The following is a 13,325-nucleotide window of genomic DNA, read 5'->3' on the forward strand; positions in this document are numbered from 1 at the left end:
TCTTGAGTTCTCTGCAAGTGTCTCAAGATTCAACAAATGAGAGGTCAGTAGTGACACACGTAATTGATTTAATTAGGAAAACAAACCATAAATGGTTTATCACTTGATTCTCGGTGACATTTTTCTTCTTTTTTAAAAAATATATATTTTATTATTAATTTTTACATAGCAAGTTTCAGTTTAAACATATCAATCACCTTTACATTTAGAATTCTCAGAATCCCTTGTCTTTCCCTTGCCCTTCTTTGGTTTCCATTTTCCATCCTGTTTTATTCAACTTATCCTTTTCCCCCAATTTGTTACCGGTATATCTATTATTAACTTTCCCATTATATTGCCTGATTGCATGAATCATATAATGATAATGTGAATCTGCCATAACAGTTGTGAGGAACCTGTGGGCTCGCTAGATGTTTAATAATAATAATAATAATAATAATAATTTATACCACGCCCATCTGGCTGGGTTTCCACAGCCACTCTGGGCGGCTTCCAACAAAATATTACAACACAATAGTCCTTCAGATATTAAAAGCTTCCCTAAACAGGACTGCCTTCAGATGTCTTCTAAAAATCTGGTAGTTGTTTTTTCCTTTGACATCTGGTGGGAGGGTGTTCCACAGGGCGGGCGCCACTACCAAGAAGGCCCTCTGCCTGGTTCCCTGTAACTTTGCTTCTCGCAGTGAGGGAACCGCCAGAAGGCCCTCAGCGCTATAGAATACAGATTAAGACTGCAGCAAAGACTGCTCAAGAGGTTTGCTGACATTTTATGTACATAGCAGGGTATTTTAAAGTGAGTTCTCACTGGCATCTCTGCAACTGTGAGGCTATGAAAGTAATACTTTTAAAATGGATTTTGATGAATAGATCCGCACAGGTATTACAGAGATTCCTTTAAATGACAATAGAAAGAGTTACCTACAATAAAGTGGTCTGTCTCTGGTATTTCCATACATATGACTTATGGCTTATTGCAATGCAACTAAGCATTACAGGTTGGGGGACCTGTGTCACTTCAGATGTTGTTGGACTACTCTAAAAATTAGCCATGCTGGCTAAGACTGATGGGAAGCTAGGGAAGAAGGTCTGGAAGAACACTCATGCATGCCAGCCAGTAAGGAAAAAAGAAAAGCTGTGCTCAATCAGGCCAAAGAACCATCTAATCCAGCATTTTATGAACAGTGGCCAATAAGATGTGTATGGGAAGCCTGAAAGCAGAACCTGAATGCAGCACACATGACAACTACTGTATAATAAAAGGGCATTGCAACAATTACTGCTTTAATGTAAGTGCCTGCTTTGAAGTACAATGTAATCCATTAATGTATCAGTCATTCAGTCATTGTTGAGCATTCATAGCTAGTGTTAAAGTGCATAATCACATATCTTACAAAAAAAAATTGGGGGCTACATTTTTATAACGATCTGTTCAGCACATATATATATATATTGGTAAGTAGGTTTATCCATGTCAGCTATTAATAAGACTGGAGATATTCCAATGCCAATGATGCTTTGAAAATGTATCTCAGAACATTGTGTGGTACCTCTCAAAGGCATCTTGAGATGTAAGAAAATAAGGCAGGCTGTCCAGCCTTAAGGACTGTGGAAGTACATAGTTTGGCAACCATTTTCTTAGTTCCTTGAACATCTTTGAAAATAAGCAGGATGAATCACATTATAAAATTTAGTCTTAATTATAGCTTTTTAATGAGAAAATGACTTTCACAATGTGAATACCTGGAACCACAGCAGAGCAGTAAAAAGCAAACATAAGCCAAACTGTCTGCTGACCCTTTGCTATTACTGCAGCTGTTCCAAAAGGTTAAGTACCATTTGGCTTCAGTGAATAATCAAGATCTTAATCAGCTACAAACAGAGAACCTGAATTACTAGTTCTTACTTAGATGGGTTTCTAAATTCTGCTTTTGGAGGGTAATGGTGATTGGCAAGACTGAATTTATATTCTTAGATGGAAGCTTTGTTTGGCTTGTGGACACATGCTCTACATTGTCCCAAACTCAAATAATTTCAGGCCTTGCCTCATTCTCTGGATGATGCCAAGGGATAATTGTTTTAAGCTTGTAAGAGACCATCTGGCTCTTGCACAAATCACTTCACTTCCCACTGAAATTCACCCACATTGAAAGTGGCAGGAAGCAGCTGTTTAGTAATGGCTAGCAATAACACTGAGCAGTTCAAGTTGGGGAAGTAAGGAGCAAAGGTATCTCCTGCCTTATTTAACTGGAGGAGGGGGTGCTTAAATTTGATTCATGAAGGCAACTCTTTTCAGAATATTTAAGGGACATTACAGTTCTAAATGCACTCAGGACTGCTTAAGATAAAGGGACCCCTGACCATTAGGTCCAGTCGTGGACGACTCTGGGGTTGCGGTGCTCATCCCGCGTTATTGGCGGAGGGAGCTGGCGTACAGCTTCCGGGTCATGTGGCGTACAGCTTCCGGGTCATGACTAAGCCGCTTCTGGTGAACCAGAGCAGTGCATGGACACGCTGTTTACCTTCCCACCGGAGTGGTACCTATTTATCTACTTGCACTTTGACATGCTTTCGAACTGTTAGGTTGGCAGGAGCAGGAACCGAGCAACAGGAGCTCACACCATCGCAGGGATTCAAACCACCAACCTTCTGATTGGCAATCCCTAGGCTCTGTGGTTTAACCCACAGTGCCACCCACGTCCCTACTTATTTACCTGCTATAAATGGAGTTGAACACGACTAAACAAACACATACCCCAACCCTTGTTCCTAGTAATCTTCCTATGGACTGCAACCAGCACAGTGCAAATTTGAGAAATACATTCCTTGGGACAGTGACATTTTTAATAAAAAAATGTTTTTGAAATCTGAGAGGCATTAAAGAAAAAATCTTTTGTGAGCCTTTTCTTATGTCTGTTTTATCACACATACAGAAGAACACAGCTGGATAACATAATAGAATCTAAAGTCAACTAATTCACGTTATAAAGAGTGCAACTGTTTTTGGATCCACTTGCAACCTCTTTTGGAATATAGCTTTCCCAGTCTCAAAACATAAACAAAACAATCTTCAGTATTTCTTTCACTGGCTAAGCAGATCAACATCATCTGTCTCTGAAAATATTCTCTTTACCATGATCGGCCAACAATGTTAAATTAAAAAATTCAGCATAGTTTACTCTCCATCTTACTGTATTTTCATCCTTGCTTTGGGAAGGTGTGATGGCTTACACCCTTGTTTGCTCAGACAAGAAGCAAACTGAAAAACAGTATATTCTGTGTCTCAGGATCTCTTTAATAGAGGAATGTTTGCTAGAAACTCAACAGTTTGTTAATTACTTGAAAATCTGCCAGCATTAGTGCAGACTCATCCACTCTACATCAGCAGCAATATGTTAGTCACAGAAGGTCACATTTTCTCAGCCAAAGTGAAAATGTTGTACTGTTTTATTCATTAATGAGACAGGAATTACATTAATTTTTAGATGTACTACTTCAGTGGAAATGCAATTCATACGTAGCCTGGTTTTTCTTTTCTCTCTGTGTAGCAGTTCTCAAGCATTTGCAATGGTTTTGAGATTTTTTTACAAAATCAATTATACAATTTGTATAAATTTTACTAAATAAATAAATGAATAGGTTGTTCCTGGTGGTCTGGGCAGAAATGAAGGCATTGGTTTTCACATCTATCGTCCTACTGAGATTGGGCTCTTAATAAACTAAAACATACAAAATGAATTTAAAAGAGCTCTAACAAAGCACCATTGAGGATAGGACAGGAAAGAAAATTAACACAATTACTGTAAGCATTTGTAATGTTGAGAAATTATTTAGCACATTTTAGATTATCAATCCTTTCCACTACTAGCTTATGGAAAGCAACATGTCCCACTACTTAATTTGTATTTTGAATCACCCTACAAAGAGTGAGAGAAAAAGCAATTTACAGCGGTACCTTGGTTTAAGAACAGCTTAGTTTATGAACAACTTGGATTAAGAACGCTGCAAACCTGGAAGTAGGTGTTTTTGCTTGTGAACTTTGCCTTGGAAGCAAAACATGTTCTGCTTCCTGTTGAGTGTGTTCCATTTGTAAATTGTGTCGCCCGCTGCTATGGGAAAGCATGCCTTGGTTTAAGAACCCTTTGGTTTAAGGACGGACTTCCAGAACGAATTAAGTTCGTAAACCAAGGTACCACTGAATATGAAAATACATCTTTCTTTACAGTCATTTCACAGAGTATACATGAGTGGGGAAATTAATTAGCCAATAACTGCAATACCTGCGGGAGAGAAACTGAAAAGGGGGGAAATCTGGGTAGCTATGCCGCTTTTACCTGGCCCTTGACCCCGCCCCCGCCCCCTGTCCTTTTGTCCCATCCTGGCCGGAGGCAGGCCAAGGGCAGACCTGAGCCGGGGGGGGGCGGAACCCGGCCAGGTGATCCCGCCTGGTGCCGCAAACACCGCCCACCTGGGAAGGGAGGGCGGAAATTCCTTAAAGCCAGCTCCCATACTGCTCTGCCAACAAGATCCAAAAGAGGACAAAGAGTAAGAAGGAAGGAAGGAAAATGGCAGACATAACCCAGAAGGGAAATTAGCTGCTACAAGTTCAGAATCACTTAGATTCATTCAGGTATTTCAAATCTTACTTTAAAAGTTTGCTTCAAAATTACATCTATCTAGTTTTTAGGGCTAGTTCAGAGCACTATTAAGACTTTGGATGACTTTATATGAAGTACATCAGCCTCTTATTCCTAGCCAAAATACTGTAAGGTAAAGGTAAAGGGACCCCTGACCATTAGGTCCAGTCGTGTCCGACTCTGGGGTTGCGGCGCTCATCTCGCTTTATAGGCCAATGGAGCCGGCGTTTGTCCGCAGACAGCTTCCGGGTCATGTGGCCAGCATGACAAAGCCGCTTCTGGCGAACCAGAGCAGCGCACGGAAACGCCGTTTACCTTCCCGCCGGCGCGGTCCCTATTTATCTACTTGCACTTTGACGTGCTTTCGAACTGCTAGGTGGGCAGGAGCTGGGACCGAGCAACGGGAGCTCACCCCGTAGCAGGGATTTGAACTGCCAACCTTCTGATCGGCAAGCCCTAGACTCTGTGGTTTAACCCACAGCGCCACCTGGGTCCAACAGTAAATTGAAACCCAGAGAGATTGGTATTCCTGCTAGCAGCAAGTGTTTAACCATTCTGTGTTTTCACAACTCCACATATGCATGGCCCCCCACATCTGTAAACCTTTAACTGCACCATGCCATTCCAAGTATTTTATAATAAGAATGCATACCATGTATTTACCAAAATAGGAACCAGCACTGAAGATAGCAATTACAGAATTCATTACTTTGCAAAAATATATGGACACAAAGAGAAGGGATATAGAATTTGAGCTTCTAAACCAAATTCCAAGCCTGAATAATTGCAATACATTTCTACTAGCTTGCAAAATCACCAATAAAAGAAGTTTCATTTAAATCTAATTTAAATCTAATTTTCAAGTTTTAATTAATGTATTTCTTGAACAAGCTTTCATATGAATTGCTTGCTATAAAAAGTAAAATGTATCAGTTTATAATAAAATAAAATGTTTAGAAGCATCATTCTAAACCTCTAATAATGTAGCGCAAATGCCTTTTGCACTACATTTTTTCTAGAGAAATGGGAGCAACTATGAAATTAACGATTTGTTTGGCAAGATCATTCATTTACTTGATGCCCAAGTAGACTTCATGAAACGGGCTGCAACGCATGCACAAGGAGTGTGACCAGAGGGGCAAGCTGATGTTGCAGCTATTCCAATCTCTCCCCTACCCATCACAAATTCATGAATGAGAGGTTTGGCTATTCTGGCTAGGGATGATGGGAGCTATTTCTCAGAATATCTGGAGGACACCATGCTGGGCAACACGGTTTAGAGGTTTGGGTATGAAATATAGCATGCAAACCAAAAGGACTCCTGGAAGTTATCAATCCTCAAAGCTGATTCTCACATTTTCAACTGAACCTATGAATATGCTGTGTAAGCAATCTTGCAGGAGTGCATCATATGCTCAGCACTAAACAAAACAAAACAAAATCAAAGCTCTGAGACATGCATAAATTATGTAAATATGCACACCTGATTTTATATAAAGTAAAAATATGTGAAGAGTACTTCTGGATCAGACAAGTGGCCCATTGAGTCCAGCATCCGGCTCACACAGTGGCCAATGGGAAAGCCTGCAAGCAAGACCTGAGCACAACAGCACTTTCTCCTCTTGCAGTTTCCAGTAACTAGTTGTGTGCCGAGACCCCGGCCCCGCAGTTCCCTTAGATCAGGCATAGGCAACCTTCGGCTCTCCAGATGTTTTGGACTACAATTCCCATCATCCCTGACCACTGGTCCTGTTAGCTAGGGATCATGGGAGTTGTAGTCCAAAACATCTGGAGAGCCGAAGGTTGCCTATGCCTGCCTTAGATAATAAACACACAAACACGAATATTTTAGGTTAATGGGATAAAATAGGCCACAACTCTATTGGTTACAGATGTCAGCGGTTTGGCTTAGGGATTGGGTGAAACCAGGCTATATCTTGACTCCTGCCTGTCTGCAGGGAGTCTACTAAGGGTAAACCACCAGATGGGGAGCCCAATAACATATGTGAAATCAGGGCACCCCGCGGTTCGCTGTTGGGGTCGTGCCATTACTCTAGCCCACACCCAGGCTTCAGACAGGAACCAAGCCCCCGGATCCCTTATCAAGGAGGGGCAGGTACAGTGGTATCTCTGGTTACGTATTTAATTTGTTCCGGAGGTCTGTTCTTAACCTGAAACTGTTCTTAACCTGAAGCACCTCTTTAGCTAATGGGGCCCCCTGCTGCCGCTGCACCGCCAGAGCATGATTTCTGTTCTTATCCTGAAGCAAAGTTCTTAACCTGAAGCGTTATTTCTGGGTTAGTGGAGTATATAACCTGAAGCGTATGTAACCCGAGGTACCACTGTATTCAGAAGCAAACTGTTTCCAACAGTGAAAACAGAACACAACCATCAAGGCTAGTAGCCACTGATAGCCTTATCCTCTGTGAATTTGTTTAATCCCCTTTTAAACTAATCATGAGGACACACACAGCCTTTGTTGTCTTGCATGGAAGACTGCACCCCTGGAAATGACTGGTGGGGGGAAATCCCACCATCACAAAGGACCATTGAGGCAACAGTGTAGATTTTTCCTGGGAGATGACTTTTAAGAAGCTGGAACCAGCCAAGGGGTGTGTGTGTGGAATCAGCACTAAAAAATGCAATGATCTGCACTGTCAGAGCACTGTGGTTTTTCATCCACAAAAAGAAACAAAGCTCTGATTTCAGGTGTGAATTTAGTCACCTTGAATCAGTGTCACCCTCCCCACCTTTCCCTCCCAATCAAGGTGCTTTGGTACAAGCCTAGTAAAAAAGGGGGTGAAGGACCCCTGGATGGTCAAGTCCAGTCAAAGGCGACTATGGGATGTGGCACTCATCTTGCTTCAGGCCGAGGGAACCGGCATTTATCCACAGACAGCTTTCCAGGTCATGGGGCCAGAATGACTAAACTGCAACCGGCACACGGAGGACGGTGATGAGTGCCAGAGCACATGGAAGCACCACTTACACGAGTATACACTTGGAATGAATAGGCAAAAAAGTGTCATTATTTAGGGGAGGGGGAATGTCCACAGCAGTATCCTTTTACCAAAAATGCACCTAAAACATTGCATGGGTGTGATATAGAACTTGTTGGTCTTCTATGTTTCACTATTCTTTCTCTAATAATGATTATATGCACTGTGTAATGAAAACTGATCTGTTAAGAAGCAGAAGAGTTTGGATTTGATATCCCACTTTTCACTACCCTAAGGAGTCTCAAAGCGGCTAACATTCTCCTTTCCCTTCCTCCACCACAACAAACACTCTGTGAGCTGAGTGGGGCTGAGAGACTTCAGAGAAGTGTGACTAGCCCAAGGTCACCCAGCAGCTGCATGTGGAGGAGCGGAGACGTGAACCTGGTTCACCAGATTACACGTCTACCGCTCTTAACCACTATACCACACTGGCTCTCTTAACTGAATGTTGACTTATTTTCTGCTTAAATTTCTTTTTTAACTGAATACCAAGTAATTAGTAATTTGCATGTAACTGCTCAAATTAATTGCATATTGCCATATGCTGCATTACTCACTTCTCCTTTGCCACTAGACTAATATATGCACAAGCACTCACTCCCACAGAACATTTGAAACAGCTTCAGAAAATGAGTGAACTTCATTCTCGTTCTCCTCCTTTAAGATTGTAGGCTGCATGTGTTTTTCTTTTCTTTTCTTGGAATTTATGACTGAAATCAGCTCTTGCAGAGCATCAAATATTTTAGCAGCAATAGTAATTACCACTCATGATTTATTCTCATCACAATAAAGTTGTATTTGGGTACTACAAGGCAATTCACAGCAAACATTCTAGATTGTAAACTCATCTTTTAACCAGTATATAAACGCTGACAGATCTTAAGATCTGTTCAGGGTTCACTATTTGTTTAGGCCACATTTCCCTGACTAGTTGGAAAAGATCTATTTTAGCCTCTAATTAGCTATTATTTTCTATAGTTCACCATAATTTCTGCTCATACTTTGGTTACCATTTTACAAGTTCAAGGAAAGAGGAGTATGTGCATGGTTGGATGTGCCCCTCCTTTGGCATGAAAGCTTGTCAGCAATTTTTGCACGCAAATTCCCAGTGTTTTCACTGCTCTTAGGCCTGGTCCACAGCTCCACCCCACAGAGTATAAAAGTAAGGGACACTGCCAAAACTTCAGTTCAGTTCAGCTGGGCTGGTTCTCTCCAATCAGGTTAAGTAAACTCAGAAAATACACAGCTCCTTTAATCCCAGGGCTCCTGAGCTTCTCTGGGCTGTCCTCTGGGGAATAGCATAGCACCCTGGAGCCTACCCTGCAAAGAAAACCCTTTTGGGGTTGTGCACACTTTCCAGTCTCCAAATCTTGGATGAAAATAAGACAAATATTTCTAGAGGGTAATAAAAAGTGCACAGGAACACTGAGGGCGTTCAACAATAATAAAAGCAAGCACAAAGCTAAAAACTATTTCAGCTCAACTCTAGTTATTAGGCAAAGCTTAAACAATTTATGGATTTGGGCTAAGTCATATGTGTAGTTTCTCAAATCTATGTAATTCATACAATTCAGTTTCCGTTTTAACACGTTGCGGTCCTTCAAACTAAATTCTGAGTAGCCACCTGTCATTCTACTCATTATAAAGTCTGTGGCAGTGTAACCTTTGGAATTAAGTAGCTCAGGACATGCCAACACTTCTCTCTATGAACATTTATAGCTCAGGTGTTTCACTGCCACCTACATTATTAGCATTGCTAGAGTAAGTATAATCTTCAGGTGTTGATTGATGAGCTCCACTGTCATTGTTCTGCCAGTGGGAGCTATGAAAGAGCGAACTGTATGCTGGAAGGACCAAAGCTACTTACTAGCATGTAGGTCAACTACTGGCTCATAACTTACTTCTGAGGTTACAATGGCAGATAGCTGTAGCTACCCAAGTGGACTTGGATAGTTCACTCACAATAAAGATAAATTATTTGCACCAGGATATTGCAAATACAACTGCACTGATTTGACAGAGGCATAAATGTTTAATAAAGTACAGGGAGCAATGCAGTCCATCATTCCAGATGGGATCAATTTAAGAGAGATTCCCCCCCCCCCAATGCAGATGACAGTTATCCCTTTATTGCATGTATAATAAAAAATAAGAATGTTACAGTTAGTCAATGTGGTGTAGTGCATAGTGCTGATCTTGGATAGGTGTCCCTGGGTTCAAATCCCTGGGTGGCCATGAAGGTGAAGGGTGTCACTTTGCAACTTTCAGCCTAATCTACCTCACAGAGTTGTTATGAATATAAGGATATTAGGTAATTGCATTTACATACCAGAGATTCTTCAATACAATAAACTTTTGAACCCAGTTAGAGAATGCTTGGCTATATTGAATGAAATAGACCATTTCAAACATACCAATGTTAAATAGCTCTGAATATACTGCTGCTAGTCAGTATGGACAATACTAATTGATATGGACCAAGGGGCTGACTTGATGTAGGACAGCTTCCTATGTTCCTAAGCAAGACATACTGCATGCCACTGAATTAGGAATGGAAAAATGTGCTCATTTACTTACATTGTTGCTTAAAAACAACAATGATCTATTCATGTAATACTTAAATGAACAAACAAGGACATCCTTGGCTTAATGTTTTTTTTTATCACAGCTTGAATTCAAGTGATGTTTGAAAATTACATCCTTGATATCCTGACTTCTACCTCTCCACTACCATGCCCTCCCCTCAAGAAAGCTGTTCCTAAAGGTTGAGGTGGTATAGAATAGTATGGGGTATGTTGTGAATGACTGTAACTGGAGGGGGCAACTGGCAGAAATTTGGGGAACCATCTTACATGAGTGGAAGTGCTTTACAAGGGAGCTCTAGACCCCAGCCAACTACTTATATCCTTTCCAAAACCAACAGCCATGGCTCCCAAGCTGCTACAGAATTGTACTTGTCTCTACAGAAACAATTCATCATCCATAGGAGTTAAGCATCACAAAGACCAGACCATCCTATGGAAAATGTTTGCGTTAGAAGCCTTACTGGGCTAGGTGTAACGGATCTGCCCTTAGGCAGGGTATGGTCAGAAACCCCAGCATGTGAAGAGTTAAGATTCTGTCTATTTGAGTGGCAGTTCGCTCGCAGGAGGCGGGACTTTTTGCCCTTTAAAAGGAGGGAGCGGCAGTTGGTCAGGAGGGAGAAAGAGGGAGTGAGTGGTGACTGAGGGAGAGAGGGTTAGAGACCAGGATAGTGGTGGGTAGGTTAGGCTAGGTCGAAGGTTGAGTATGTTATACTGAATAGTAAACCTTGTAGACTGTTATGAAACTACGTTTAAACTTTTGATTCTCTGAAACCGTTATGCTCTTAAAAAAAATAAAGGCTAGCTTTTGTTGCTATAAGTCAGGCATCGTCAATTTTTGGGTCCAGCGGGTTATAAACTGCTCATGAAGAGGTGAACCCAGGGAAGAGTCCAAACTGTCCTGCGGGGTGTTAGTTTGTGTCTTAGGGGTTTCACTCAGGAGGGGCTAGCGAGCAGGCTGAAACATTGTGTATGCCACTGAGTTGCTAAAAGGGTTTAGCAGACTGCTACAGTGAGGGATCTAGAGAGAGAGACTCTGGGGCTGTAGGCAATAAGGCGTTTAACCCCTGAAGCCCAGAGCAAGGATTATAAACGGCCACGGCAGCTGGACAAAGACACTCCGGTTACTAAGATACTCCCGTTTTGTAACTACCAGGGAGTTAACTTCATTGACGGACCTCCGAGGGACAGGTGGGGTGGCTAATTAGTCTGACCCGGAGCACCTGAGCAAAATAAAAATAAAAATAAATAAACTTAGTAACAGGGGAGGGGAGTGTGAAAGGGAGGTTCGCTGCACTAGGCTAAAGCAATCCGTATATTCAAGTATAATACTAAGCATGAAGCAAGGCATTCCAAGAAGCCAAATAAAGTGCTCTGGATAACAAATGTCTTAGTCTGAACAGACCCATTCAAATGGCTAACTTAAGTCCATTCATTCTGATGGGTCTGCTCTTCGGTATACAGTAGTTGAATAGCATCCTCAGAGTTTACAGTACCAAAAACAAAAACAAAAAAAGTGTTACTGTACCAAATAGCAACTTAGGTCTCATGGTGGACTTTGGAGAGATCTCCTTGATTACAGTATAACCTTGTATGTAATCTGTATGGTGTGACAATGTGTTTTCCTTCCATTCATGATAGCCTGAATGCTCTTATTGGTGAATAATACAAAGCCAGTCAAGATGTTTGTAACAGTTCTTGTTTATTACATACTGCAAAATGAAATAAAAGCATTTTTAGAAAATAATGACTCTATTCTAGCTTTGAAAGCAAAGAGCTGCTTGGTACAAAAATAGACTAAATCAATCCATCTGAATTCCAGGCACAGCTTCTCCCCTGCCAGAAATAGATATCTATCATTTGCCAAGATTAGGGGCTTTACGCTACAGGAACCCCAGAAAAGTTGGATTAGATAGGCTTAATATTATATATATCCATGAAGTCCTAACATCCTTATTGTAATAAATTCAAGGATTCACTACAGGTGATATCTATTTATATGTTCATAAATAATTGTAGAACTTTATCTGCACAAAAACCAGATTTGACATGGTAGGATTTTGAATGAACAACTGCTCTGGTGATTATAATTAAAAGCTGCTTCCCTCATAAATATTTTTCTCACTAGTAAAAAATGCAATGTTTCTGATCTTTTCAGTGATACTAGGGAGGGAAGAGAGCAATTTATAAATGGAACGCAAGTTCATACATGCAATTCTGATCTTTAATGCCCACAAATCAGACTATTGTGTGGGCATTTCTCATTCAGAAGCACATATTCAATTTCCATGAGCAGTATTTTTCTTGCAACATGACCTCCAGATAGGTAAAAAAAAAGTTATTTAACATTAATGATTGTTATGCTATTTGCTTCAGGCAAGTGATAAAACACCAGCTCAAAAACTAAGCTTAAAATTTTAGAAAGAGATTCTAAACACATGCACAATTTTAAAAATAAGTAAGGGAGAGAAACCAAAGCCTCTCTGGACCTTGTAAAAATAAACAAGCATCTGTTATGAATGACACAAGCTCCTCAGTTAGATGGATAGGGGCTGATGCAAGATCTTCTGAAGAGTCTTAACATCCCCAACTTCCACAGTTGTATTGATCCTATGCCTTCACTTAGAACAAATATCATTTTCTTCACTACTTAAATGGAGGAATATATGCCCTGCTTTTCAAGTAATGTTCACAGAATCAATTCCAATAACAGCTTCACAATGCATATTGCCAAAACAGAATTCCCTGCCTTTTCCATTTGAATTTTTCAATGCAGAACAGCAGCCATGAACTGGACAATCTACAGAAAATGTTGAAGTCCCCATTAATAATTTCTATGGAACTTTTAAGTGTTCTATCACTTTTATCTTCCTCTACCTATCAAACAGGACAAAGAAAGGAAGCTGACGAGTTTGTTTTCTAAACTTGTTTATGTCTAAGCTAGTTCAAAATTTTATTTATTTATTTTACATGCAGCATGCAAATTTATTCTCCAGCTTGCAATATTTTTAACCACACAGCTGGTTTTTTTTAAAAAATAAAATCTTTCCTGTTATGCACAATTAATGATAATGGAAATTAGATGAGTAAAGCTTACAAAAAAAACAAGA

General features: G+C 40.6%; 1 protein-coding gene across 22 annotated transcripts in view; it reads right to left on the reverse strand.

The window, feature by feature from the left end:
* Positions 1-13,325, reverse strand: part of PLEKHA5 (pleckstrin homology domain containing A5) — a 175,671-nt gene that overhangs the window by 79,839 nt on the left and 82,507 nt on the right. The window lies entirely within an intron of this gene.

The sequence above is a fragment of the Lacerta agilis genome, chromosome 10, assembly GCF_009819535.1.
Source record: "Lacerta agilis isolate rLacAgi1 chromosome 10, rLacAgi1.pri, whole genome shotgun sequence".
Taxonomy (NCBI): domain Eukaryota; kingdom Metazoa; phylum Chordata; class Lepidosauria; order Squamata; family Lacertidae; genus Lacerta; species Lacerta agilis.